This window comes from Canis aureus, chromosome 8 (genome assembly GCF_053574225.1).
Source record: "Canis aureus isolate CA01 chromosome 8, VMU_Caureus_v.1.0, whole genome shotgun sequence".
In the NCBI taxonomy this organism is placed as follows: Eukaryota; Metazoa; Chordata; class Mammalia; order Carnivora; family Canidae; genus Canis; species Canis aureus.
In genome coordinates this window covers 10,083,227-10,110,744 of record NC_135618.1, presented here as the reverse complement: position 1 = coordinate 10,110,744, position 27,518 = coordinate 10,083,227, and the positions used below count along the sequence as shown (strand labels likewise).

General features: G+C 34.7%; 1 long non-coding RNA gene across 1 annotated transcript in view; it reads left to right on the top strand.

Moving 5' to 3' along the window:
- LOC144318320 (uncharacterized) overlaps positions 1-15,293 on the top strand; it is an 85,977-nt gene extending 70,684 nt beyond the window's left edge. Inside the window, exon 5 of the long non-coding RNA XR_013384176.1 lies at positions 14,696-15,293. This is a non-coding gene — a long non-coding RNA (uncharacterized LOC144318320). The remainder of the gene's footprint in view (positions 1-14,695) is intronic.
- Positions 15,294-27,518: the final 12,225 nt, after the last annotated feature.

The following is a 27,518-nucleotide window of genomic DNA, read 5'->3' as shown; positions in this document are numbered from 1 at the left end:
ACAAAACAAAACAAAAACAAAAAGCTTGACCAATAATGAAACCAAGCAATGAAAGCAGAGCTGAGAACTAAATCTTGAAAGAGCCCCAGTGATATAATTCCAGTCTTTGGAAACAAGGGTTTCCCACATGCTTTTTAAGAATGTTAACAATATATCCCCTTAGTTGGTTTTTGTCACTTGTAAGAGGGTTTTGATTAAAAAATACTATTAATGTTTAACTTCCATCACTTTTATATATTATAAATATATTATATTATATTTTATATAAGTATTATAAGGAGTATTATAATACTTATACTTAATAAGATACTTATTATAGTATCTTAAGGACTAATCAGGAAAGAAAAATGTAAAAGTTGCCAGTTAAATGAATCTCAGTTTCAAAATTGTTAGTAAAACTAGTCAAATAGAAACAAAATTGGTAATGCAAAAATTGAGAAAGTAGGTTTTTGGGAATGACACATGATAAAATGTGAAATTATAGACACTGAGGCAGTAAATGGTATGCTCGAGGTTGTAAAGAGTCACCCTTTCTCCCATGGTAAATTGTTGGATACTGCAACTCAGGGCATGTGTTTATGTAGGTTGGGACATTAGGAAAGTTGATATAAAATGAAGATATTTAAATTAGTTGGCTAATTATCATGTCTGACCTTAAGTAAATTCCTGAAAATGAAATAATCTGACTTGAGTGGAACATTGAAGGAAGAAGAAACAGCTCCACTTAGAATTTTTTTGTGTGTCCAGTGTTCAACATTCTAAGAAATCTGATTGTAAGAACTTCATGTATATTTTAGGGCTGAAAACCCCACATGCCAACCTCCGTAATAAAGAAAAAAAATGGAAATAAAACATGAGGTAAGATGGGTTCCAAGATGGAAATAAGATTTGGCCATGGGTAACCTCCCAGGTATCTTCGGATTTACCCCGACTACCTACACATGATAAAAAAAAATAAGCCCATGATTTAAAAAATGATAAAAATAAAGAGCAGCAAATAAATAAATAAATAAATAAATAAATAAATAAATAGCAGCATACTGGGATTCACTGAGGCAAGGATAGATCAGCTTTACTGTTTTAGAGGTGAAGACCCAGAGAGAAGGTGGAGACCCATTACACTAAATGCAAGAGATTTGAGCAAAATATTTTCAAAGGCTATTGCAAAAATATATATATATAGACTAAATATATATATAGACTATATATAAATATATATTTATATTATATTATATTATATTATATTATATTATATTATATTATATTATAATATATATACTAAATATATATATAAACTAAATAAATATATATACATAGACTATATATATATATATATAGAGAGAGAGAGAGAGAGCTTTTAATCTTTAATCCAAGCATATATATATATAGTCTAATACTAGGATTGAAGATTAAAAGCTCTAGTCCTTGGCTCTGGTAATTACTCCAAGGAGTGTACAAATTGATGGGAGGCCAACATACGTTTAAGTGAAATTCATTGTATTGCCCAATAAATTCCCAAGCTGGGAAACAAAATCTTATGACTATTTAACTAACTCCTAAAGCAATCCCCAGCCCCTGTAATACAAAACTGCACCAATAGAAAATATAGAATAAAATAAAAATACAATAAATAATAAAGGGGGTGCCTGGGTGGTTCAGTCGGTTAAGTGTCTGACTCTTGATTTTGGCTCAGGTCATAATCTCAGGGTCGTGGGATCAAGCCCAGTGTTGGGCTCTGCACTGAGCATAGAGGCTGCTGAAGATTCTCTCTCCCTCCTCCTCTGCCTCTCCTCCCCTCACTCTCTTTCTCCCTCTCAAAACAAACAAACAAAAAAAGCATATCTGTACCAATAGGAAGGCAATGCTAAACCACAGCAATCACCAGAAAGGTATTTTTTTCAAATATCATTCTCAAAAGTGATGTTCTGGACAACGCAATTGTGAAAACTTCTGAAAGAACCAAATCAAGAACAGGAAGATTGATTGTAGAGAACTTTCTTCACTGCACAGCAGGGAGTCTTTGCTATATGCACACAAAGGACATTGTGCCTGGTAGGAGACATAAATACTACATATTCTTTCTCTACTTTCCCTGTCCAAATTAAAGTTTTTATTGAAGATGTCCTCTTCAGTCACTGTAACAGTACATTGAGTATGATGAGGATGCATTCCAGGCCAGAAGAAGTCACTCTGACCCTAAGCAAAAGAATGGCTTATTAGTTAACCAGATTAGATTAGGTGCTGGCTGCAAGTTAAGTGCATGAGATAGTAGGTAAGACCATACTAGGAAGAGTTTGAAATGTGTCTGAATTAGTTTACAGTATAGTTGTACCATTGTCAAGAAAAGATGCTTTTATATTATCCATGTTGAGGAAAAGATGGGAAGGTCAAACAGTAAAAGATTAATGACTATTCGGTTCTGTTTGACCTAATCCCCACAAGCACAGCTTCCAATTGGTCCATGTTGTTCCAGCGATGCCTGAAATCTAGGGCTGGCCATATGACCAAAGCCTCATTGGAGAACTCCAAACACTAGCCACAGTATTCATCTGGAAAGCAAATCATGGTTCTCATCGAAGCCGGTGGAAGTTCTCCCTGAGATGTGTTGAAGATACTTGCAAAAGATGCTCCCTCGTCTCCTAAATCTCTGGCTGTGCAATTTAGGTGAAATATTGTTTAAACTGTGAATGAAGCCAAAGGAAAGGAAAGCATAGTCTAATGAAGAGAAAAGGGTATCAGACCTGAAACAAAAACTATTGGAGTCTTGCATCTCGGTATTCCTCAACATAGCTTCATCCCTGACCTTTTTCAGTTATGTAAGCCCATAATTCTCTTTGTTTTGCTTAAACTAAACAAAGGGATTTTTTTGATGTGAGTTCTTTTCATTTGTCATCAACCTAAGGAGAAACATAAAGGCGTAGTCACAAATTCAAAAGCTATGTGGACCAGAAACATCACACACGTTACAGTTGAGAAGCTACGAAGGCAATAAAGTCATAGGAAGTAGTAGGGACACTGGACAACAATACTTTGCCATATTGATTGTGAGAATGCAGACCACGATTTGATTAGTTTTCCTGATTTTTAACAAAAGATCTAAAGTTTAATATGAGGTCTTCTAAAATTGAATTATTGGCAATGAATATTATTTATTATTTTATAAAATGAATCATGTAGGCCATTTCTTAATAGACTATTATTTTTTATGCAAACACTTAAGATGTGCAAATAATAATTTATTCATCTATATAAAAAATGGTAGACACCTAAAAATTAGTTTTTACCTCGTCATATATACCCAGTGAGCCACCCTAATGTTTCTGAGTTTCTTGCAATAGAAAAAATAATTGATGTTCTATAAATATTTATATGCCATGGATTGCCTACCCTTTTAAACATAGAATGTGAGCTTTGTATATCTCTATAGGGTAGGAAGGTTATGTAATAGAGCTAGTAGAAAGTAGGGGTTAATGTAGTGAAATTTATCCTTGACCAAAAGGTAAGGATTATCCTTGCCCAAAAGCATTCTATGTCAATTAAAAACAAAACAAAAGACAAGATGTGAAACAAATTTGTGTGTGAAGCTTTATTTCTGAAACTACCAGTTTCAGGTATTTGTAATATATTTTAAAAAAATCACATATCAACATTTCTCTTACCTGTTTAAAATGCGTTGTAACTTTTCAGAACATCTTTTAATAACCAGCTGTTTGAACACTCAACAAGGTAAAGTTTTCTGTGCATGTAAATACTTACACCGATACCCCAGAGGTCTACAGGCTTTTTTGAGTACAGTACTAGGTGAAGGAGGAAAAGGTTACTACATCAATATAGAAATGGCCTCATGTGAAAAATTCAATGAATTCTCTGGACGCTTTGGTAATCCTGCAAAATTAATTATGCCCTGGATATGTGTTGCACCACACTGAGGGAGAAAACTAAAAATTATTTTTGAATAGTTGAAGTACAACAAGGGCACACATATAAGTTTAGAGAATAAAAATTAAAAGTTATATTAGTAGGAGGACTATGCCTCTCATCTAACAAGAGCCAAGAGCTCTCTGAAATTCTCCTCCTTCCTGTAAGGTGCAGGCATTTATAAATGTTTTAGGAGGGATTCAGATACCACAAGGAAAGTGTTATGGTTTGCTCTGTGTACCCGTCAGATTTCTATGCTGAAGCTTTAACCTCCAGTATGACTATATCGGAGATAGGGCTTTGATTTTTGTAATTAAGTTTAAATGTCACCCTTGTGAATTAATCATTAATCTAACAGACTGGTGTCTTATAAGGAGAGGAAGAGAAAGTAGGACTACACACTTCACACTTACACAAAAGACCATGTAAGGACACATGACGAGGCAACGATCTGCAAAGCAAGGGGAGAGACCTCAGGAGAAACCAAACCGGATGACATGGCGATCTTGCACTGTCAACCTCCGGAAACGGAGACAAGAACACCTTGTCTCTGGTATTGTGTTAGAGCAGCCCTTGCAGACTAATACAAAAAAGGAAATGGAAACCCTCTTCCCACTGCCTCCCCATCCAGCCCCAAGAGGTAAAACACCTCCCTTCTCTGCTTCCCAACAATGGATCCCCAAGCCTTAAACCAGACTCATCCTTTTTCTTGTTATCAGGGGTTCATCCTTTTAGTAGAGAAGAGTGGAAAGTCCCAGGAAAAGAAGGGAGAAGAGGAATAAAGGGGTGCAGGATGGTAGAAAGTGGGGAAGAGAAAAGTTAGTTCTAGATGGGAGTTGGTGTATTCGAGACTCCTTGGGAGCACAGAGATATTGTATGGAACTTCTCTAAAGTTCTAAGGAGTGAGATGTCACTGCCATCTAGACACAAGGACACTTTAACCAGGCCAAGAGCCAAGTATCACAGCCACCTCCACACCAGTGGACGCTCTTTCTGGCTACCGGGGCAAGAGGGACGGAGGGGGAGAGAAAGAACTCAAACAACAAAATAATAATCCAGTTACCCCAGATGAGCTATCTTTGGAAACACTCTTTAACTTAAAGACACAAATCTAACAGTGGACATTTTAAGCATCCTCAAGAAGCAGCAGGAATTCTAATCTGTGGCTTTAGCCCATTTCTCGTCACATCACATCTGCAAGTGACCTGACCACTTAATTGAGTTCTCACTCATTTATTAATTTCTTCAGCATTGTTCATTGAGACAATTAGGAAGGCTCCAACATTACAGGTAGCACAGAGTAGATGATCAGTATAAGCACCCTCATTTATTTGCGGCCAACAATTATTAAGTTCCAAGTATGGACCCAGCCTTATTTTGATGATGGAAATACAGTGATGCACAAAATACATGTAAAGAGCTATATTCTGCAACAAGTTACATTCTAATGGGAAGATGAATAAGAAGGAAGGGGAAAGATGCAGTTATCTTAGGCAGTGGGAATGAGCCAAGGGTGCGCAATAGGAGCACCTAGGAGGGATGTTATATGTTCAAGCTTCAGCGCTCTTGGGAACTGCAGAGCCTGGGACTGGATCCTGGCTCTGCCATTTATTAAAAATGCAAATCTGGACAAATTACCTAACATCTCTATGTGTCAGTTTACTCCTCTGTAAAGCAGAAGCAATGATGATACCTCTTGCAAAGTGTGAGAATGAAATGAGTGAATATGTTCAACACCGAGAGGAGTTCTTAGCATGTAGTCAGTCCTCAATACAAGTGTTTTGTTTCCATTATAACCATTATGAATGTACCAATAAAACCCCCAAGTGGATTTTAGCAGGGAAGTAACATGGCCCTCGGTTACACATTAATTTCTCTTTGCCTAGCACCAAATCTGATCTCCCGCTCAGACATTTCTTGCCTTTTGGACTCTCTTATTGCTTTTGTGTGTATGAAAGTGAGTGAAGAAACATATAATGACCTTGAGGGAAAATGTACACTTAACCCAACTTGTAAAAATGACCCTGATCCTTAACTGCAGGTTTTCATAATGTGAGAAACAAGGCTTGATTCCTTCAGAAGATGACATTCTGGAAAATCATACATGTCTGTCTTACTGTGTCACCGAAGGAAGAATTTGTAAGAGAATGCGATTCTGAGGCCCTGGCAAACATGGCCAGGCTACATGCTTCTTTTGTATTCTGCAGAATATTTCAGACTCCCCTCCCACATTTTTTTTGGGGGGGGGGTAATTTGTATCTAGTGAATTTTAAGAAAAACTGTGGGCCTAGAAGCCTGCGAATCTGTTTCTCCCCTCTCACATATCCATCCTGATGGGGACTTTGCATGTTCTCCTAATTTTGAACATCTACAAGCAGCTGAGGTTGTGCGCTGGTGCCACAGTCACAGCCCACCCCCCCCATAAATGCTCATTTTGTCCTGATCTCTCCTGCCAGCTTATGTGTCCCCTGCCTCTGGTCCAGCACCGTCGCCCTCTTTCCACATTCCTCCCTCGCTCAGCCCTCCTGCTCTATTTTTCCTTTGCCTGTCGGATGGTGCTGTTTCTTCCATGTTCCCTCTTCACATAAAGTCAGTCCAAGGCACAAGAATGCATCTTGTAAGAGCTAGGCTCTAAATGTCTTTAATTTTTCTTGATTCTATTTTGTTATCAGCATCAGTGCATTGTGTACCTCTACACTAAGATACAATATTCCATCTTTGAAAAAGAGGCTTGTTTTATTTTAGTTTTTCAAGATAACTGGTGGCTTTTTAAAAATGAAAACGACGGATTAAATGAAGGCAATCAGACAGCCAGGTTTACAAGCACGAGTTACTTACAAAGACTGCAAATCGCCAAATAACTGCTTTCTATCTGATATTTTTCTTGACTCAATTCCAAATACATATTAAGTAATGGATTAACTGTTTCCAGGAGAAATGCTGATAATAATTATATCACAGACAGCTTATGGGTGATAGGAATGCTAAATGCCATTAGACTGAGCCCTGGTTGGTTTTCAATTTACTTTTTGAGGCAAACTTTCGGATACCTCCATATGCCTTTTGATATCTGTGCATTTTCATTCATTTTCAGTTTGATGAACTTATAATACGGTATTAATTAGAACTACACTGATGGAACCATTATATTCCGGTCTCTAAAGTCCACCGCCAGGAAATATTTACTGCTTACTCATTTTGTGCTAGGCATAGTTTGAAAATTTCAATCCTTTTTCTCGTGTAGCAGTGGATTTTTATGGAGAAAAAGAACACTCTGTGAGCTACAAGAATCGCAGCTTCAGTAAATAAACTTCTTGCCTCTCATTATGCATAATTTATTTGACTTATATGTGATCTTCATTCTATATTTATATTATGAATAGAGGAGTTTACTTTCTTCATTTAACTTCTCCATCTAAACAAGCAAGCAGTCTACACCACTTTCAACAGCAGTTAACACAGAGGCCATAACCTGCAGAATTAGAGATTTTTACATTCAAATTTTCTAGAGATTATAAATTAGGTTTCAATAATTCTGTACCGCCAAACACCATTTTTTATGCATTTTCCACTTAGAACTTTATTTTTGCAGGTTTGCTGACAAAATATCTCAGATTTGCCCTGTGTAAAAATGGCATTTCTTTTGGAATTGTTTGAGAACAATCCTTTTCATCTTTGAAGGGTATTTTCAATAGACATAGAAACCACACTTTTACTGCTGCCAATAAGACATTCCATTTTCTTCCGGTTTCTGGTCTTTTCACTGTTTTGTTTTCTTGTTGCTTTTTTTTTTTTTTTTCCAAAGAACTATTTTCAAGATTTTCTTCTTTCAACAGTTTAACAAATATATATGTCCTAAAAACTTTGCTGTTTTTGTATTGTAAATAATGCATTTACAAGGTTTTCTGAGTTTCCTGGAACTATGAGTAAACGTCTTTCATGAGTCTGAAATATTCTTAGCCATCATCTCTTCTTTTTTTTCTCTTACTATTCCTTCTCTTCCCTTCTGGACTCCAGTTAGACCTACATTGTACCTTTTCGCTCTGTATCACATGTATCTCACAGACTCCTTGCTTTATTTCCATTCACTTTGGCTCTGTTTATTTTACTTTAGATATTTTCCTATTGTCTTCTCTTTCAGTTTGTTACCATGGCTTTTTGTGACATCTAATCTTTTGAATTCATCTAGTGAGTTCTTAAATTTCAGATGCTACATTTCTCAGTTGTAGACTTTTCTGTTGGATTCTTCACATGGATTTGAAATATCTTATGCATTTCTCCATTTTCACCTATCATTTTCCGTGTTTCTTTCTACTGTATGAAACATACTTACAACAATTATTAAAATTGTTAATCTGAAAACTCCAGTATCTATAACTTATCAGTGCCTTTGTACTTTCAGATTCTCTCCCTCTCTCTCTCTCTCTCTCTCTCTCTCTCTGTGTCCAAATGTTTCTTCTCATCCTCAGGTTCAGTGACTGAATTCTCAACATTGTATAAAAGAGGTTAAGAATTCAAATGTTGTTTTCTTCCCTCATAGATGTTTCAAGTTTGATAGGGCAGTGAGCTGAGTTGAGGAAAGTTTACTGTTAGGGTAATACTCAATCTACATCTGATTTTTACCTGTGCCTTGGATGAATCCCTATAGGATTTTTAAATGAGAGCTTGGACCTCACAGTATCTTTTCTAATGGGTGCAGAATTCCAGTCACTATCTTCCTACTGCAAGGCTACTGTAAACTTTGCTATAATAAATAATAATAATCTTAACTTTTCTTTTTTGTTTCTGCTGTTGTTGTTCATTTGTATTGTTTTATTTTTAAGCCTTCCACCTCATCCCATTTCTAAATTCAAAAAATGTTAGTGGGAAATTAGCCCTTTGATTATGCTCCTCAAGTCTCCTAGATCAGCTCTCAGTAGGCTTGTGATGATGGCAAGTGTCCTGCTAGTTTCTCAGTCCCCCCAGCAGGGCTCCTTGATCAGGACAATATCAAATCCTCAGCCTCGTGCCTGCAACCAAATTCAACAAAGTTTTCCAGTGAAAAACAAGTTATAGAAAATCAGTTCCCTTCTTCCCATGTCTTTTCTCTGTGGAATCTAAATTTCACTACTCCTAGTTGCTCCTGCAGCTCTCTGCTGTTTTTCTGGTTTCGTTTTCCCCCTAGATATTTATAGCTAGAGCCTTAGCCTGCCACAAATTCCATCTTACCTAGAAATAGAATTCCTCTTCATTTTTGAGTGATATTTTTTGAAGGATAAAGGAATTCTAGTTTGGCATGTTACTTTCATTAAGCATTTTGAACATATCAATTGAATACATCTTACATCTTGTATGAGTGGTCATTTCTCCAGAAATTCTTCAGCAATTGGGGTCATCACAATTTCTTCTTTTTTTTAGCCATTCTGGTGATATATCACTGTTATTTTTATTTACCTTTCCTTAATATTAATGATGTTGATAATCTTTTCATGTGCTTTTTTTTTTGCCATCTAGTTTTCTCTTTATTTTTTATTTTTTTTTTTTTTTAGTTTTCTCTTTAATGACATCTTTCTTCATGTCTTTTTCCCCCCACTTTCTTTTTTCCCCCCACTTTCTAATAGCATTTTTTTCTGTTGAGTTTGGAAGTGTTTTATATTTTTCAGGACTAGTCCTTTGTCATATTTGATTAGAAAATACTTTCTCCCAGTGTGTAACTTGTATTTGTATCAGCTTAATGATGTATTAACTGGAGAAAAATGGTTTAAATTTTGATTAAGTCCAAATTTGACAAATTTAAAAAGTCCAATAAGTTTTCCTTTCCCTTTTTATTGATTTCAGTTTTGATGTTAAGTCTAAGAACTCTTTACCTAGCCCTAGAGCCCATTAATGTTTTACATTTTTTGCTGTTGTTGTTTCATGTTTCACACTTAATTTTGTGGTCCATTTTACATTAGGTTTTAAATGTTAGAGACTTACATTTAAGTTTCTTTCTTCTTTCTTTCTTTCTTTCTTTCTTTCTTTCTTTCTTTCTTTCTTTCTTTCTCTTTCTTTCTTTCTTTCTTTCTTTCTTTCTTTCTTTTTCTTTCTCTTTCTTTCTTTCTTTCTTTCTTTCTTTCTTTCTTTCTTTCTTTCTTTCTTTTCTTTCTTTCTTTTTTTCTTTTCTTTCTTTCTCTTTCCTTACTGATTTACTTTCTGCCTGCGGATGATCAAGTGGTGTAAGCACCATTTATTGATATTGCTATCATTCTTCTACTACCTTTCTATTGCAACTTTCTCAAGAATAAGTTGGGAATAGTTTTGTTTCTCTAATTTTAGATTTTCTATTATATTCCATTGATCCTTGTATTTGTACTTCTTACAATACTACACACTTTTGTTTACTACAGCTATATATAAGAAGATTTAAATTTAGATAAACTGTTCACTCTACATTGTTGTGTATTTTTTAAAAATTTCTATTTTAGTTTCTTTGCCTTTCCATATAAAGCCTCACTGGGATTGTAATAGTAATCATGTGAAACCTGTATATCAATTTTGAAACAGCTGACATCTTTATTATGTAGAGGCTTCCAATCCATGAGCACAATATGTCTCTCTATTTCTTAGATCTTTATTTATTTCACTGTAGTTCTGTAGTTTCCAACTTATAAGTCCTGTACATGTTTGGTTTATACCAAAGTATTTCTTTTTTTAAGTGATTTTAAAGGATAGTGTATTTTAATTTTGATGTCTGTACATTCAATGTCACGACCTTGATGAACTTACTACTCTTAAGAGAGATTTTGTAGATTTCTTGTGATTTGTTATGTAGACAATTATTTCCACTGCAAATAGAAATAATTGTTTATTTCTTCTTTTCTTTTATTTATTTTTAAGGATTTTATTTATTTATTCATGAGACACACACACACACACACACACATACAGAGGCAGAGACACAGGCAGAGGGAGAAGCAGGCTCCATGCAGGGAGCCTGATTTGGGACTCAATTCCAGGACTCCAGGATCACCCTGGGCTGAAGGTGGTGCTAAACTGCTGAGCCACCCAGGCTGCCCTATTTCTTCTTTTCTAATCTGTAAGTTTTTATTTTATTTTCTAGCCTATTGCATTGACTAAGACTTCTAGCACTCTGTTCCACTGAGTAAAAATTGTGAGAAAGTGTATCCCTGCCTTGTTCCCAATCATAGGAAGAAAACATCCAGTCTTTCATAATTAAGTAAAATATTAGGTGTAGGTTTTCAGTAGATGTTCTTTATCACATTAAAGAAGTTCTTCTTGGGAATCCCTGGGTGGTGCAGCGGTTTGGCCCCTGCCTTTGGCCCAGGGCGCGATCCTGGAGACCCGGGATCGAATCCCACGTCGGGCTCCCAGTGCATGGAGCCTGCTTCTCCCTCTGCCTATGTCTCTGCCTCTCTCTGTCTCTCTGTGACTATCATAAATAAATAAAAATTAAAAAAAATAAAGAAGTTCTTCTTAATTCTATTTTGGGAGTTTCTATCAAATGTATTTTATGTGTCAATTAATATAAATAAGATTTTTCTTCATTAACCTGTTGTTATGATGAATCACACTAATTAAATTTGGAATCTTGAGCCATACTGACATTTTGAAATAAATCCCACTTGGTTATGGTGTGTATTTCTTTTTAATATATTGCTGAATTCTCTTTGAGAATGTATTTTTCCAAATTTTTCTTGTATTTATGACAGACATTGCTCTGTATTTTTTTATTCTATCATTGGTTTTGGTGTTATCAGGCTAATACTAGATTCATATAGTGAATTAGGAATCATGTCTTCTTACTTTTTGGAAGATATTGTGTAGAATTGATATTCTTCTTTACATTTTTGGTAGAATTCTTCAGTAAAAGCATCTTGGCCTGGAAATTTTGTTTCTGAGGAGTTTTAAAATTATAAATTAATTTCCTTGATAGTTAGAGGAGTATTTAAACCATCTATTTCACTTTTTGTGAGTTGTGGTAATTGTATTCTTTTAAGAATTTTTTCATTTAACATAAGTTCTCAAAATGTTGTGTTTAATTACTCATAGTATTTCATTATCATATTATCATTTTGATATCTGTATATCTGTAGTAATATCCTCTGTTCCATTTCTTATAGTTATGATCTGTGCCTTCTTTTGTTCTTTGTCTTTCCAGAGTTTTGTCAGTTCTATTGATCTTTCTTTCATTGAGTTTTCTCTATTTTTAATTTTTAATCTCATTGATGTTGTGTTCTTATCTTTATTATTTCTTCTACTTGCGGAGTTCATTTCACTGTTTTTTTTTTTTTTAATGTTCTTGAGATGGAAAGTAAAATTATTGATTTGGAAATTTATTCTTTTTTAATGTATGCATTTGATGTTATTCATTTCATTTTCAGCATTATTTTAGTATGTCCATGGATTCTAATGTGCTGTATTTTCATTTTGATTCAGTTCAAATATTTTTTTTTTATTTTTCTTGGGAAAATTGACACATGTATTTCCTCTGTTGCTGGATGGAGTTTTCTATAAATGTCAATTAGGTACTGTTGGTTGAAGATGTTGAGTTTCATTTATACCCTTGATGATTTTTTCCCAATTATTCTACCATTCAAGAAAGAGGTGTTGGTGTACTCAAACTGTAATTGTGGATTTGTCTGTTTCTCCTTTCAGTTTTATCAGTTATTGTTTCCCGTATTTTATAATTCTCTTGTTTTGTCCATAAACTTTCTTGGTGTATGGACCCTTTTATCATTCTGAAGTCTTTTTTTTGTGGGGGGGGGGGGTCTCTAGTGATTTTCTATGCTCTGCAGTTTAGTTAATATTACTATATCTACTCTTGCATTTTTATTTTATTTTATTTATTTATTTACTTTTTTTAAAGATTTTATTTATTTATTTGACACAGAGAGAGAGCAAAAGCAAAGGGAGTAGCAAGCAGATGCAGAGGGAGAAGCAGACTCCCCACTGAGCAGGGATCTCCACAGGGGGCCCAATCTCCGGACCCTGGGATCATGCCTGAGCCAAAGGCAGACACTTAACCAACTGAGCCACCCAGAGGCCCCATACTCTTGCATTTTTAAATTCAAGTTTGTATAATATCTCTCTTTCCTGCTGCTACCTCCCTGGTTAGGAAAAATATATAATATGGATCATACTAGAAACTAAGCTGTATAGAACTTCTGAACGAACAGTGTTTGTTTGGTCATTCTACATTTCATTTGGGAAGACCCAGGCTTTCCAGTGTTAAACTGTATATGGAATAAATTTACATCAATAAGGTCTAACTCAAAAGTGAGAGGAATGCTAGGTATTTGGATTTGGCTAAAGGGATATTCTCATTCTCATAATGCTTGGGGCTATGCTTCATGAGTCTTTTCTTTTTCTTCAATTAGCAAGACATACAATCCTTATATGATTGTGAATTAACAAGATGACTAAAACTGCATAGGCATTCAGATGAATAGAACACATTAAGAAAACTTTTCTCTTGTTTGCTCTACTATTTCGAGAAGACCAGAAAATGATTTCTTATACTAGCTTGTCACAGTCTGTGCTGTTATCCCAAAACAACAAATAAAACACTAAATAAAAAGTTTCATAAATGTTGCCTTATATTCTATACTAACCTTTTTCCAAAAATTATAATCAGTATTATATGGTCTGATATTTTATACCAATACAACACTCTAATAAGTATGCTTTGCTGTTTTTAGACTTACTAATTTTTTTTTTATTTATTTTTTATTGGTGTTCAATTTACTAACATACAGAATAACACCCAGTGCCCGTCACCCATTCACTACTAATTTGAAATTATGGATTCTATATATCCTCATATTATTTAAAAATCATTTTTAAATATTCTAATAGCTCTTGCAATATAAAAATAAAGTTCTTATGAGGATCAAAATGAATTATTATGAGTTTTTTATGGGTGACCAAAGCCCTACACAGCTCTACAGATTGGTCTATGCCTGGAACTGTAAAGTTATTGTTTTATAAGACTGTAATCTTACATGTTAATCTCTCAAATGTTATATATATTTACTTCAGAGCCATTATTATAATAATGTTATCCTTCATTTAACATTTGATTCATAATTCTTTGTTCTGAGAAATTTTAGTCTTTTTAATAAATATAATGGTGAGGTTTAATAATTTCTATTAGAATAAGCATTTTTTATATTTTATCTCTCTAGAATAAAAAATATTCATATTATAAACAATATCAAAAATACTAACTAGTACATAAGTTCAAAATTTACATTTTAATAGATGTATAGATGAAGAAATTTGAATGATTCAATTAATTTTCCTTATGGACAAAAAAGTTTATTCAGAGCATTATTTCATATGGATTTTAAGGAATATATAAAATGAAGTAACTGCCTTTGTGTTATAAAAAAGGTGAACTTTTACTGATAATTAATGAATTATGCATTGGGTAACATGATTATATAATTATCATGTTTATTGATTATTTAGTACTTAGTATTTATACTTGGTGCTTCTGTTTTGTTTTGTTGTTTTTTTAAAGAAATGTAGCTTTTATACTGTATAAAGCAATTCTTTTAGACATTCTTTCCTGGGCTTGCCAAGAAAAAAAAGCACTTTAAGGGAAGAGAAGAATTGCTATTATCAGACACCTGTGATGAGTCAATCACTGTAGATAAACACTGAATTTATGTCTGTTCATCTTGGCAGCCAAAGCAAAAAAAGAAAAATGTGGTTCTCCCAAGGTTGTCTTCAAACACAAACATTTTCTTGGCTCAAAATTGAAGGAAGACTTTAACATGTGGTTTCTTATGTTTAGGGACATGAGGATAATGGAAGATGTCTTCACACATTTTTATGAAAACATGGACATTCACATTAGAAGTAATCCAATGAAGACCTTTCTATGGGATGCTGAGATAATGAAGTCCACGTATGCTGCATCCTGAAAATCTGACTTAAAAGAGATTGAGTTTGCAAATCTGGAGGAACAGATAATTAACCTGTCCAAAAGACAGCCTCTTTCAAATATCAGATGTCTCAAATGAACTTTTGGCAAGAACTGTGCCACTGTCAATTTAGAGGTCCTGAATTACTAATATTTGTTTTGTTAATTAAAGATAGACCCCTCTCTTTGCTTATCTAATTTACAGCCAAAAAACAACAACAGCAACAAAAAACCCAGTGAACCAAACGAATAAAAAGCCTGTCTTGTCCACAAAAAAAGACAGTTTATACAAAACATGTAGATCCCAGTTTAATGCATTTGATAAATTCTTACAAAATCCATTAAATGGTAGTGGGATATAATGAAAATTAATGAGATTGCTCAATATTGCAGTTATTTGTGAATTTTTCTTATGTGTACCCTGCTTCCATTGAGGAAAGATTTTTTTCTTATCTTTGCCTTTTGTACATTGAGTAGAGGGACACCTGGGTGGCTCAGTGGTTGAGTGTCTGCCTTTGGCTCAGGGCGTGATCCCTGCTTTACCCTCTACCTGTGTTTTTGGTTCTCTCTCTCTTTGTCTCTCATGAATAAATAAATAAAATATAAAAAAAAACAATGAGTAGAGATACCTTCCATGGTACATATTCAATAAATACCATTTAATCTGACCATATTGTCCATTCCTTTGCTAAGATATCTACCAAAATATAATGCATTTAGTTTTCATATAATTGTTTCTTAGTTGATTTTTTAAAGACCAATAATCACTCAAAAATCACATCATATTAACTTTAATTTCTCCCTTTGAAATATGAAAGGAATGTAATAATGTATTTAAGCTAACTATTTAAGAATCTTTTTACAATATTGTTATGTAAGGTACAGCAAAGTAAATTTGAAATAAATTTAGTTAACATACAAGAAGACATTTATGGGGAAATAGTAGTAAACAAGATAAATGTAGTCCATAGCATTATGGAAATTAAAATATAGTGGGAGGAAACAAAAATGATTTATCAAATGTGATATACATTAAGAATTAAGAAGTATAAAGAACATGGTATAATAGAAACATGTAATGATGTGATTTAAGCTATATTAAGGATTCAGAAAAATGCTGAGGAGTAATATTTAATGTGAGATTTTTTTAAAAAAGATTTTATTTATTCATGAGAGACACACAGAAAGAGACGGAGACACAGGCAGAGGGAGAAGCAGACTCTTTGCAGGGAGCCTGATGTGGGACTCGATCCCATGATCCCCAGGACCTTGGGATCACAACCTGAGCCAAAGGCAGACATTCAACCACTGAGCCACCCAAGTGCCCCTTAATGTGTGATTTGAAGAATGAGTTGAAGTTACTAGAGTAATGGGACATTGAATGAGAGACTATTCCAGAAAAAAAATGCAAAATCTATTTTTGAGGAAGAGTTGGGCAAGTTTCAGATCAGAAATCCAGAATGGCTGAGGCTTAGCAATTGAGAAACAGTGCGTGTAAGAAAATGAAAGAGTCAGCTCTCAGAGGATCTTGAACTCAGGTTTAAGACTTTGGAATGCATTGACAGCTAAAATGCAGACTGTTGGCAGTTTAGCACCATTTTCCTCTAGCATCTTCTCCTTTATTTCAGGGGCTGGGCATGTGAGCATTATATTTCCCAGAATTCCTACCTTAAGGATCTGGATCAGATCTACAACTGAGTAGCAATTGTATAAGTTTTGAAAGGTAGAGGAGAAACAGAAATTATTATTATTTTTCCTTCTGCTTGACAAATGGGTTTTGTCAGAGGTGAGATTTCATAGTGGCTTTGTGGACTTCCATTCCACTTTGATGTTGAGGGTAATTATAATCATTGCTGGCAGTTTCCTGTGCTTCTGGCAATTTCCCTATGCCCTAAAATCTAGTACACTTTTGATTTATGTATAGTTTTCATTGATATTTAATTACATAAATCCCTATATTAAAGTCATTGCTATTTTCTTAACTGAATCCTGATTGATACAGTATTTGGTGTGTAAAAGATGGTGGGTAAAGTGCTATAAAAATAAAATAAAATTTAGGAGGTGTACATTGGCTTAGTCATATAAGGTAAGACAAAGGGAAATTAAATATAGCTGACTGAAGGATAGAGGATTTTGCTATTCTGTGAAGAAATATATGGTGACAGAGGCACATAATTATGATAGCAGAATAATATGCTCACTCTGTCTATAGTCTTTGGAAAGCGGTTTGAAGGCTTTAAAATTATAGTGTGTGCTGAATACTAGTTGCCACACTGACAAAGAGCTTACCAAGAAGAGGTAAATTCATTCAAGAATTAGCTGATTGATTTCAGAGATAGATGAAAGTGAATGGAGAAAATTTAGAAATGATGGGCCTTTGAGTGCTATACAAAACAAACAAACAAACAAACAAAAACACTAATTGTTTTAGGACTCTGGTTATGAAGGAAAGGGCTAGAAAAGTCATCAAGGATAAAAGTCCAGTAAGACTTCTCATTGAACAAATTGACCAAACCAAATAGCAAATATCATAGTGAAAGTTCTACATTTGCAACAAAGTGATTGTCTCAGGCATCTTTAGGATAGCCAGCACTAATCTAAGAGAAGGGGTCAATTGATAAAGGCATGGGGATCAGACTTGGGAATTATGTCTAGGAAAATGAGATGTAGCTATTGGGATGTGGATATGAGTAGAAAGAAATGGATTAGAGATCAGCTAAGTGTTTGAGAGAATTACATTGCCAAAGAAATCATGAGACTGCACTTAAAAACGTTGTTCAGGTATTAAGTTATTAATTGAAAAGCTGCATTTTTACCATTAAGGAACAATATGCAAAGTCTCTTCAGACCTCAGAAAGCTGTTTTCCCAACACATGCTGGTGATGCAACTGTAAAGGATGGACAAGAAAGAATCTTCCAAAAAATAGACTAGAAAACAATGGAAAAGCTTCTTCCCAGATAGAATAATCATTATCTAATTAAATTTTTCCTTACACTTCGAGTAAGAGGTCTTAATAAGGTCTGATCATCAGGACGTCTCCCATCCTTTTCCTTGCACATCGGAGCTATTACTGATGTTACGGTGTCCCACTTCTGTGTATAATAATGACTGTGTGGTTAGGGATGGAAATAATTTGTCTTTTTCATGAGCAGTTTCCTATACTTGAAAAATCCATAACTGAATCTGAGTTTTCTGAACTTTGAGTTGCATATTGACTATGACTAGAAATACCTTATATTGTCACACATGGGGAAGCAAAGAGTGTTTTAAGTGTGTGAGAAGAAATAAACTCTACGTTTAATGAAAAATAGAGTGGACTATAGAACGGACTCCTCTAAGTATCACAAAATCCTTATCATCTTCCTCCATCCCATATGATTGATTAGATTTTATTTTCCAGTCTTTATTGTAGCTGGGTGGGATGGCGGCCCTAGATTCTGTTCCATGGGATGTGAGGTGACACGTGCGCAGCACTTGTAGGTCAAGCTAATAAAAATCTCTGATACATGATCCCCCATTCTCACCCTTTATTCCCTGTCCATGAATATCTCTGGAGGTTCTAGAGAATGGAGGAACCACAGGATGCAATTTGAATTCTCTATTTTTTTATTTTATTTTTATTTTTTTGAATTCTCTCTTTAAAGACAGCCACACAGAAGTATTATGTGACCAGAATAACTAGCACAAATGCTAGATGATTAATGAAAGGAACATCCTCGCTGTAAAACAGAAGTGGACAATAATAGGTGTAGAGAGACCAGTTAAAGCCTTGGGCGACTAGAAGTTACTGTGAAGGAGATTTTTGTGATGGTATTAAGCACTGTCGAAAGCTGCTGAAAGGTGGTATTAGTTTCTTGGGAATGCTATAAAAAATTACCACAAATTGGGTGGTTTTATACAACAATTTTTGGGGGTCACAGTTCTGGGAGCTAGAAGTCCAAAATCAAGATGTAGGCAGGTCCTGCAGAACCTCCCCTGGATTCTCGGCCATCCTTGGAGTCATTCTTTCCTTTTCTTGGAGAATGACACGAAAGAGCCCTACTGGCCATTTCCTGCTTATCCAGAGATCAGCACCCTTCTCTCATCACTTTCCATCTCTGCCCCTTTCAGTTCAAGTGTTTCCATGGAGGTGATTAATGAGACCCATGAGTCACAGTCCAATCTCTCCAGCAAAAGTTAATGCAGTCACATCGCTGGTGTTCTCTTTAGAGCACGCTCCATCACTTTTCGCGATTGGATAGCAAATCCTTAAGTTTTAGTTCCTATTTCCTTTCTAGCTTCTTCCTCAATTGCTTTCTTTCCTCTTATATTTTACTATAAGCTACATAGAGTAACCAGGTTGCCCCTTCCACACTTTGCTTGGAAATTCCCCCAGCTAACTATCGAGGTTTATCACCTGCAAGCTCTACTTTCCCCAACAACGGGATGCAATTCAGTGAAGTTTTCTGCCAATTTATAGTAAGAGCTGCCTCTCCAAAGGCATTTCCAAAATCATGACCCCCATTTCCACCTGAGACCTCACCAGAAGAACCTTTAGAATACATATTTCCACTAACAATGTCTTCAAGGCAATCGAGGTTTGGTCTACCATGGACCTCAAAATTCCTCCAGCCTTACCCATTTTCCGTCTTCCAAGGCCACTTCTATACTTTTTAGGTATTATTTTAAAGATTTTATTTATTTATTCATGAGAGAGAGAGGCAGAGACACAGGCAGAGGGAGAAGTAGGCTCCATGCAGGGAACCCGACATGTGACTCGTTCCCGGGACCCCAGGATCATGTCCTGGGCCGAAAGCAGGTGCTAAACCGCTGAGCCACCCACGGATCCCCCTTTTTAGGTATTTTTTACAGAAGTACCTCACTTCCTGGTACCAAAATCTTTATTATTCTCCTATGGCTGCCATAACAAATTACCACAAACTGTACAGCTAAAATACAGAAATTTATTATCTAGAAGTGGTAAAGGCTAAAGGTGCAAACCCCAGGTAAAGACAAAGACAAGTACAAACCCCAGGTAAAGACTAAAGACACTTTAGTCTTTAGAGGAGGATTTGCTCCATGCCTTTTTCTTTGCTCTGGTGTTTCTGGCGATTCTTGGTGTTTCTTTTTTTAAATTTTTTTTTCTTGGTGTTTCTTAATTTGTAGATGCATCAGTCTAATCTCTACCTTCATTATCAAATGGTCTGTGTGTGTGTGTGTGTGTGTGTGCGCGCGCGTGTTTGGACTCTTCTTTTTCTTTAAGATTTTATTTATTTATTCATGAGAGAGAGAGAGAGAGAGGCAGAGACACAGGTAGAGGGAGAAGCAGGCCCCATGCAGGGAGCCGGATGTGGGACTCTATCCTGGGTCCCCAGGACCAGGCCCTGGGCCAAAGGCAGGCGCTAAACCGCTGAGCCACCCGGGCTGCCCAGACTCTTCTTCTTTTTTTTTTTTTTTTTTTTCTTCTTTTTATAAAGAACATTTTATAAGGTCATTTGGATTAGGACCCACCCTAATTCAGTATGACTTCAGCATGACTTGATTGCCTCTTCAGTGACTCTATTTCCAAATAAGGTTACATTCGCAGTTACTAAGGGTAGGATTTCAACATATCTTTTTCTTTGGCGGGGGGGTACAATTCAACCCATAAACTGGGTCAAATAAGACATGGTCTAATTGGTTTCATTGGTTTTAGTAATATGAAAATTATTGGTGACCATCGCAAAAACAATTAATAAATGTGATTAATTACAAAAGCAATTAATACATTAGAATCAACAATGTGATATGACCACTAAAATAAATACTGCACTTTAAGACACTTATTACAGTTATGTTATTAAAAGAAAAGATTGATATAATTCTGTGCCACTTTTTTTTTTTCCTGATCAAAGTGGCCTATATCACTGATTTCTGGCATCACAAATTTAGAAGGCCTAGGAGAATCACTAGGGTAGTTATGTCTGGAAACAGTGATATATTTAAAAATAATGTGCTTAGACTGGAAAAGACACAATTTAAGAGCCTTTGATAGCTATTTTTGATAGCTGTCTCTGATACTTGATAAACTAGCATTTAGTTGAAAGATTAGGCTTATCCTGTGTAACTTCAGAAGATTGAGTTAAATTGAATGTAGGCAAAGAATACTTCATCTCAATATGAGAAAGAATTTAATCATTAAGGTGACTAGAAATGAAATGTGCTTATTTAAATGATAGCAACATCTACGTGAGTGGAGAACTTTCATCTGGTGTAAACAAATAAAAAATGGATTTTCACATTCTCTCAAACTGTGTACTTTATTCTTTTTAAATTAAGATGTCGATTAAGCTTATTTCTAGCTGTAATACATTATATGAAAGACATAGAAATATATGTATTTCCCTCTATTGGCTATAACTAGACAACTTTCATTCAGTGTACTGCATACTGATGCTAAATTATTTTCTAATGTCTATAATTTTTAATTGGCTATAGCCTATCTCTTAAATGATATTTATCCCTACACCTTCAGTCTATTTTCCTTACCATAACACTTACTTAATAATTCTTTTTAATATCTGCCTCATACCTATATTGTAAGTTTCATTGAAGTCTAGACCATGTCAGTTTAGATCAAAGCTCTTACTTCCGTGTCTATATCTACATTCTGTCTGATGTATAAAGGTGATCCAACAAGTTTTTGTAAATAATAAATGTAGTTTTATCTGACTTAAGAGGTTTTAGTCAACTATAATTATATCAACTCTTATGAACAATTGTGATGGTCTTCTGTTGATTGCCTATATATGGAATCAAAGCTAGAAGAGAAATCAATAAGGTATTAAAAAGCCACTTTTCTTTCACTTGTGATATTTATTGCTTAATTTTATTATCATACCCTATTGTTTTGTTGTTGAAATTTGGGGTAAGGGTACCTGGCTGGCTCAGTTGGAAAAGCATGCAACTCTTGACCTCAGGGTTATGAGTCCAAGCCCTATATTGAGTGTAAAAATTACTAAATAAATAAATAAACCTAAAAAATGCACCAAATTTGGGGAAACATGAAAATTGAAAAAGACAATTGAAATACGATCTTGAATCTCTTCACACATAATAAACCACTGTTACTATTCTCATGTACTTAAAAAGTAGAATAATAAGTCATGGGAATAGAGACAATATTATCACAATAGCACTGTATGGTGACAGCTGATAGCTACTCTTGTGAGCATAGCATAATGTAAGAATTTGTTGAATAACTGTGTTATACATCGGAAACTATTGTGACATTGTGTGTCAACTGTAATCAAATAATTTTTCTTCAAAAAAGAAAAAAAAGGTAGATGATTTTCATAGATAAGATTGTACTTTATTCCATAATTTTGAATTTGTATTCTATGATAACACAAATCCTAACTACTATATTTCCTACATTATTGAGACTCTTATATAAATGAAAACATCCCATCTATTTAACTCTTCTAAATAATTTCATTATGTACTCAATATTGAGATTGTCTCTAGTTTTAGCAGATTTTGTTTAATAAGTATTTATATACTGTCTACTAAAAGCAAGGCACTAATACAGAACTATTCAAAAAACAAGTCTTTCTTCTCATGATATATATGTTCTATTTGAGAAAGATAACAAATAAAATAATCTCACCAAATGTAATGAAAGATATTAAGCAAAATGGCTTAATAGAAAATATAAAATGGGACGAAGCTACCTTAGAAAGGAAATGAAAGAAAAGATCTTGGGAGGATGACTCCAGATCTGAGATCAAAATGTAGAAAAGTAGCCTCCGTGGGAAAAGTCTGGGTGAAGCATTCCAAGGAGAGAGCATAGTAAGTTCCCTCGCTATACCTAGCTTGATTTTATTCAAGGAGCAAAGAAAAAAAGTTAGGGCCTGGAGCACAGCAAACAAGGATGACGTGGGAATGGTGGTGGATATGAGAGTGCTGGGCACGGTGCTGCTCATGTTTAGAAATTTGAATTCTATTCCGAGTCAGATAAGAATTCATTAAAAGATTTAATAAAGCTGTGACATTATTGATTTGTTCTTTTAGAAACTAAATTGATCTGCCCTGCAAAGAGGTAAGGGCACCATTAAAACTAGGAAATCAGCTCAGAGGTGTTGAAGTAAGATTGAAGGCAGAGACTGAACTTAAGCCATGAAAACTATGGCCTTGTCTATGAAACCTGGACCAGAAACAGCCTGCTCTGCTGTTTGTTGGTAACATACAAGTCCTCAAGTAGGATGAGCTCACTAGCAAATTTATAATCCAAAAGAAAAAACAAACAAACAAAAAACACAAAAAAACAAAAACAAAAACAAACAAAAAAACAAACATTGGATGAGGGAGTTAGTTAAGAGAAAAAAATGAGAGATTTGTATCTAAAAAACTAGATTATAGAACAAACATGAAAGTAATCTAAAAAGAGTTTGCCAAATCATATGAAACTAAGTCTTATTTTATCCAATGTTTTTCATACTTTCAAAAGACAGAGATAGCCAACCATTTCATTTTCTGAAGGTAATATAGCATTAAGTGAGAAAAAATAAACTACTTAACAGCATGCAATTAAGATAATAAAAATCATAGTTTAATGTCATTATAAATTTATAAATTTACTTTTAAAAAGTAAAAATCATACTTTAATGTCATTGATAAAATGAGATATGATATTCTTAAATTTAAAAATTAGCAAATCAAATTCTACAATGTCTAAAAAATAGTAATATATGATCAAGAGTGCTTATCCCAGTAATGCAAAGACAATTTGTTTTTTTGTTTTGTTTTGTTTTGTTTTGTTTTAAAGATTTTATTTATTTATTCATAAGAGACACAGTGGGAGAGAGGCAGAGACAGAGGCAGAGGGAGAAGCAGGCTCCATGCAGGGAACCCAATGTGGGACTCAATCCTGGGACTCCAGAATCATGCCTTGAGCCAAAGGCAGACAGATGCCCAACCACTGAGCCACCCAGGCATCCCGACAATTTGATATTAGAGAAAATTTGAATAATATAATTTCATACATGTCATAAATATAAATTCCTACACTATCAGGTTAAAGTAGTCGTAGTAGTTGTAGTCGTAGTCGTAGTAGTAATAGTAGTAGTAGTAACAATAGAAGAGGAAGAAGAGGAGGAGGAAAGAAAGATGCAAATATAATATTGGATGAAAGTCAGAAATCATTAAAGGTAAACAGCAAATTAAAAATAGAGGGTGCATTTAGAAAAATCTGTATTTTCGTTCATAGAAAGATGTAAAATAGTATATCAGTTAATATATCCATTTTAAATAGAAGAACTAATAAATGTATTTGATTAATTAATTAAAAGAGCAATTCATTTGGTCAATGTCACTCTGGTAGAAAATTAACAGATTTCATACTTTGACTTTTAAACTAAGATGATTTTTTTTTCCCATATAGCTTGATATCTACTAAATTCCTTGACTATATCTATTTAATGTTCAGGAAATGCAATTTAAATAGCTCCCCTTTAGAAATACCACATAAGAGAATTAAATTAGTTCATTTTAAAAAGTTTCCTAGTGATCCATGAAATGTCTACACTGTTAATAGGAAATTACTTATGGATCAATGCTATGTGTTTTGCCAAAGAAACAATTTGAAATGCAATGGGCCTGACTTCACCTAGTTTATCCACCAATAGTTAAATAGCTAAATAAATAAATAAATAAATAACTCTCTCCATTTTTAAATGCTTACTAAATTCCTCCAGGACATGAATATTTTATGCACTACTTTGACACAAAAGATTAAGTTGAGTTTTTTAAATATGGAGATTTTTTTCCTTTGCTTGGTGGTTGACTCTTTGATGCCGAAGCAGCCATAGTTAATATGAAGAGCTAAACACATTGTAAGTACTTAATATTAATTATTCCTTTCATACAGAGACATGGTTTAGGCTAATGAATATGCTATTTCAAGTATTTGAGCGTTTCTTTTTTTTAGACCACCAGCCAAGGAACATCTGCTTTATACTATTTTCTGGGACAGGTGATGGATTTCTTCTGAGCTCTCCAGAGCTTATTCATTCCCTTTGAACTCTAGACCATACCAGAGATGAAGCTGATTTAAGTCAGGTATCCAACTCAGCAAAGTTCATTGTCCTACAGAGGAAATAAATATCCCATTACCTTTTCATTAAATTTTTCCAAATAAATTATGACTTTATAACTTTACATTCTACCTAGAATTGTCTCAATTTCCAAATGCTTCTCTCTCTTTTTTACACAACCATTTGTTGGTTATGCCTATCTTTAAAAATTTTTATTGAGAACTTATTCTGTTCCAAGCAATATTTGGATACTGAATTATGATGACAGTCCATGATCGCCATGTAAACTGTCCTCTGGAACTTAGATTTTACTGTCACAGACCAAATTTATTCAGGTAAACACAAAGATGAATACACTATAACAAGTATGATATATGTGACTAGTTCTTAGAAGAAAAGTATGTGGTGACGGGAGGATGGTTATAGAAGGAACTAACCTATGCTGTGAAGCCAAAGAGGTAGAAGAAAGGAGTTGAACTGAAGTTTAAAGAGGTAATAGAAATTGAGTAGGCGGAAAGGTGATGTGGCCAGGGAGACTGCTCCAGACCAAAGAATACCATGTGTTTAGGAGCATATACACTGCTGCTTAAATCCGCCCATCAATACAGAGGATGTAATAATCAAAAAATAAAAATGACACCCATGTAATGCTTCTGCCTCAGGACAATTATACTTAGAGTTTCCTGCAATAACATTTTCAACATTTTCTTTGCCTCAAATATCTTACAAACATGGACAAACCTTCCCTTTGCCTTGAAATCTTTCTTAAACGCCCTTCTAAAAATAAAAATTGGGTAGCCCGGATGGCTCAGCAGTTTAGCGCTGCCTTTGGCCCAGGGCATGATCCTGGAGTCCTGGGATCAAGTCCCACGTCGGGCTCCCTGCCTGGAGCCTGCTTCTCCCTCTGCCTGTGTCTCTGCATGTCTATTTCTCTCTGTGTCTCTCATTATAAATAAATAAAATCTTTTAAAAAAATAAAAATAAAAATCATTCCTTCAGCCCAATAATTGCTACTTTTAGCATGAAATATTTTCCAAATACACTCCTTCTGACATATTCTACATTTATTTATGTTTATTGCTTATTACCTTCTAATTAGTTTCCTGAGAGCAAAGACTGTATTCCCTGAATCATTGTCTAGCAAAATCTGAGTGTTCAACAAATATTTCTTGAATGTTCTGATGAATAACCTAAACTTTCAGAAGGTATACATTATGCCAGTTACTCTGTTGTTGTTGTTAACATACATTCTCCCATTCTATCTTCTGAAAACTACAAAATTTGTATTATTCCTATTATACTAATGGGACATTGTGGGCTTGGATAGTTCTACAATTTGTCCATGGTTAGACAATTAGTCAATGGCCAAGGTAGGAATTGGACTTAGCTCTATGTGACTCAAAAACCCAGACTTACAAAACAAGCAAACAAACAAAAACTACACTGAACTGCATTTTAATTTTTTACTCTGTTGCCAGAAACTGTGCTACTAAAATATGAAATAACACAAAAAGAAAGAAAACAAAAAGAGTTCCAGGATATAGATTTTTTTTCTCAGTGGGCTTCCTTTCTCTTTGTACAAAAGAAATAGGTGTTCTAGTAAAGCTACACATTTTGTGGCAATTCCTCATTAAGCGACTTCAATCTACACGTTAACTAACTAGACATATTTACCTAGTTCCAAATGAGCGGTGTATAAATCCAGTGGATTTTTTTGCATTTAATCCAAGTCTTAACTTAGGCCTCAAATGCCCGGGAAAGAAAGAAAGAAAAGAAAGAAAGAAGAAAGAGAGAGACAGAGAGAGAGAGAAAAGAAAGAAAGAAAGAAAGAAAGAAAGAAAGAAAGAAAGAAAGAGAAAGAAAGAAAGAAAGAAAGAAAGAAAGAAAGAAAGAAAGAAGAAAGAAAGAAAGAAAGAAAGAAAGAAAGAAAGAAAGAAAGAAAGAAAGAAAAAGGAAAAAGAAGAAAGAAAGAAAGAAAGAAAGAAAGAAAGAAAGAAAGAAAGAAAGAAAGAAAGAAAAAGAAAGAAAGAAAAGAGAAGAAGGGGGAAGGAAGGAAGGAAGGAAGGAAGGAAGGAAGGAAGGAAGGAAGGAAGGAAGGAAGGAAGGAGGAAGGAAGGAAGGAAGGAAGGAAGGAAGGAAGGAAGGAAGAAGGAAGGAAGGAAGGAAGAGGGGAGAGAGAGAGAGAAGGGAAAGAGAATTCTCTGTCCAATGTCTTCACAGTTGTTTCAGCAGAGAAGGCAGGAACTTGCTTCTATAACCCTCTAAAGTAAGGTAGACATTGCATTAAAAGGTCTTTTTCAAATGATCTGTAAATCACTGCATCACTATATCACAATATTTTGTTGTCCTAGTTGGCATAATCTTCCAGTCCTTTCTCCTAAGCTGGCTAAATTCTCACACCAACATTTCAACATTTCCAGTCGATTCCTTTTTGGCTTTCATACTTGTAAAGATGCCAGTACATCCCTCTCAGCGTATGAGCCAGACCTGGACAATCTCCATGAACATGGGAAGAATCTCCATGACACTAATACTGAGGCCGACTTGGCAGAAAGAAGTCAGTGTTTTCCCCCAAGCGTGGAAAAGTGCACCATGCCCATGCCAACCTCCAGGCTGCCCGTGTGTTTGGCACAGTTTTCAA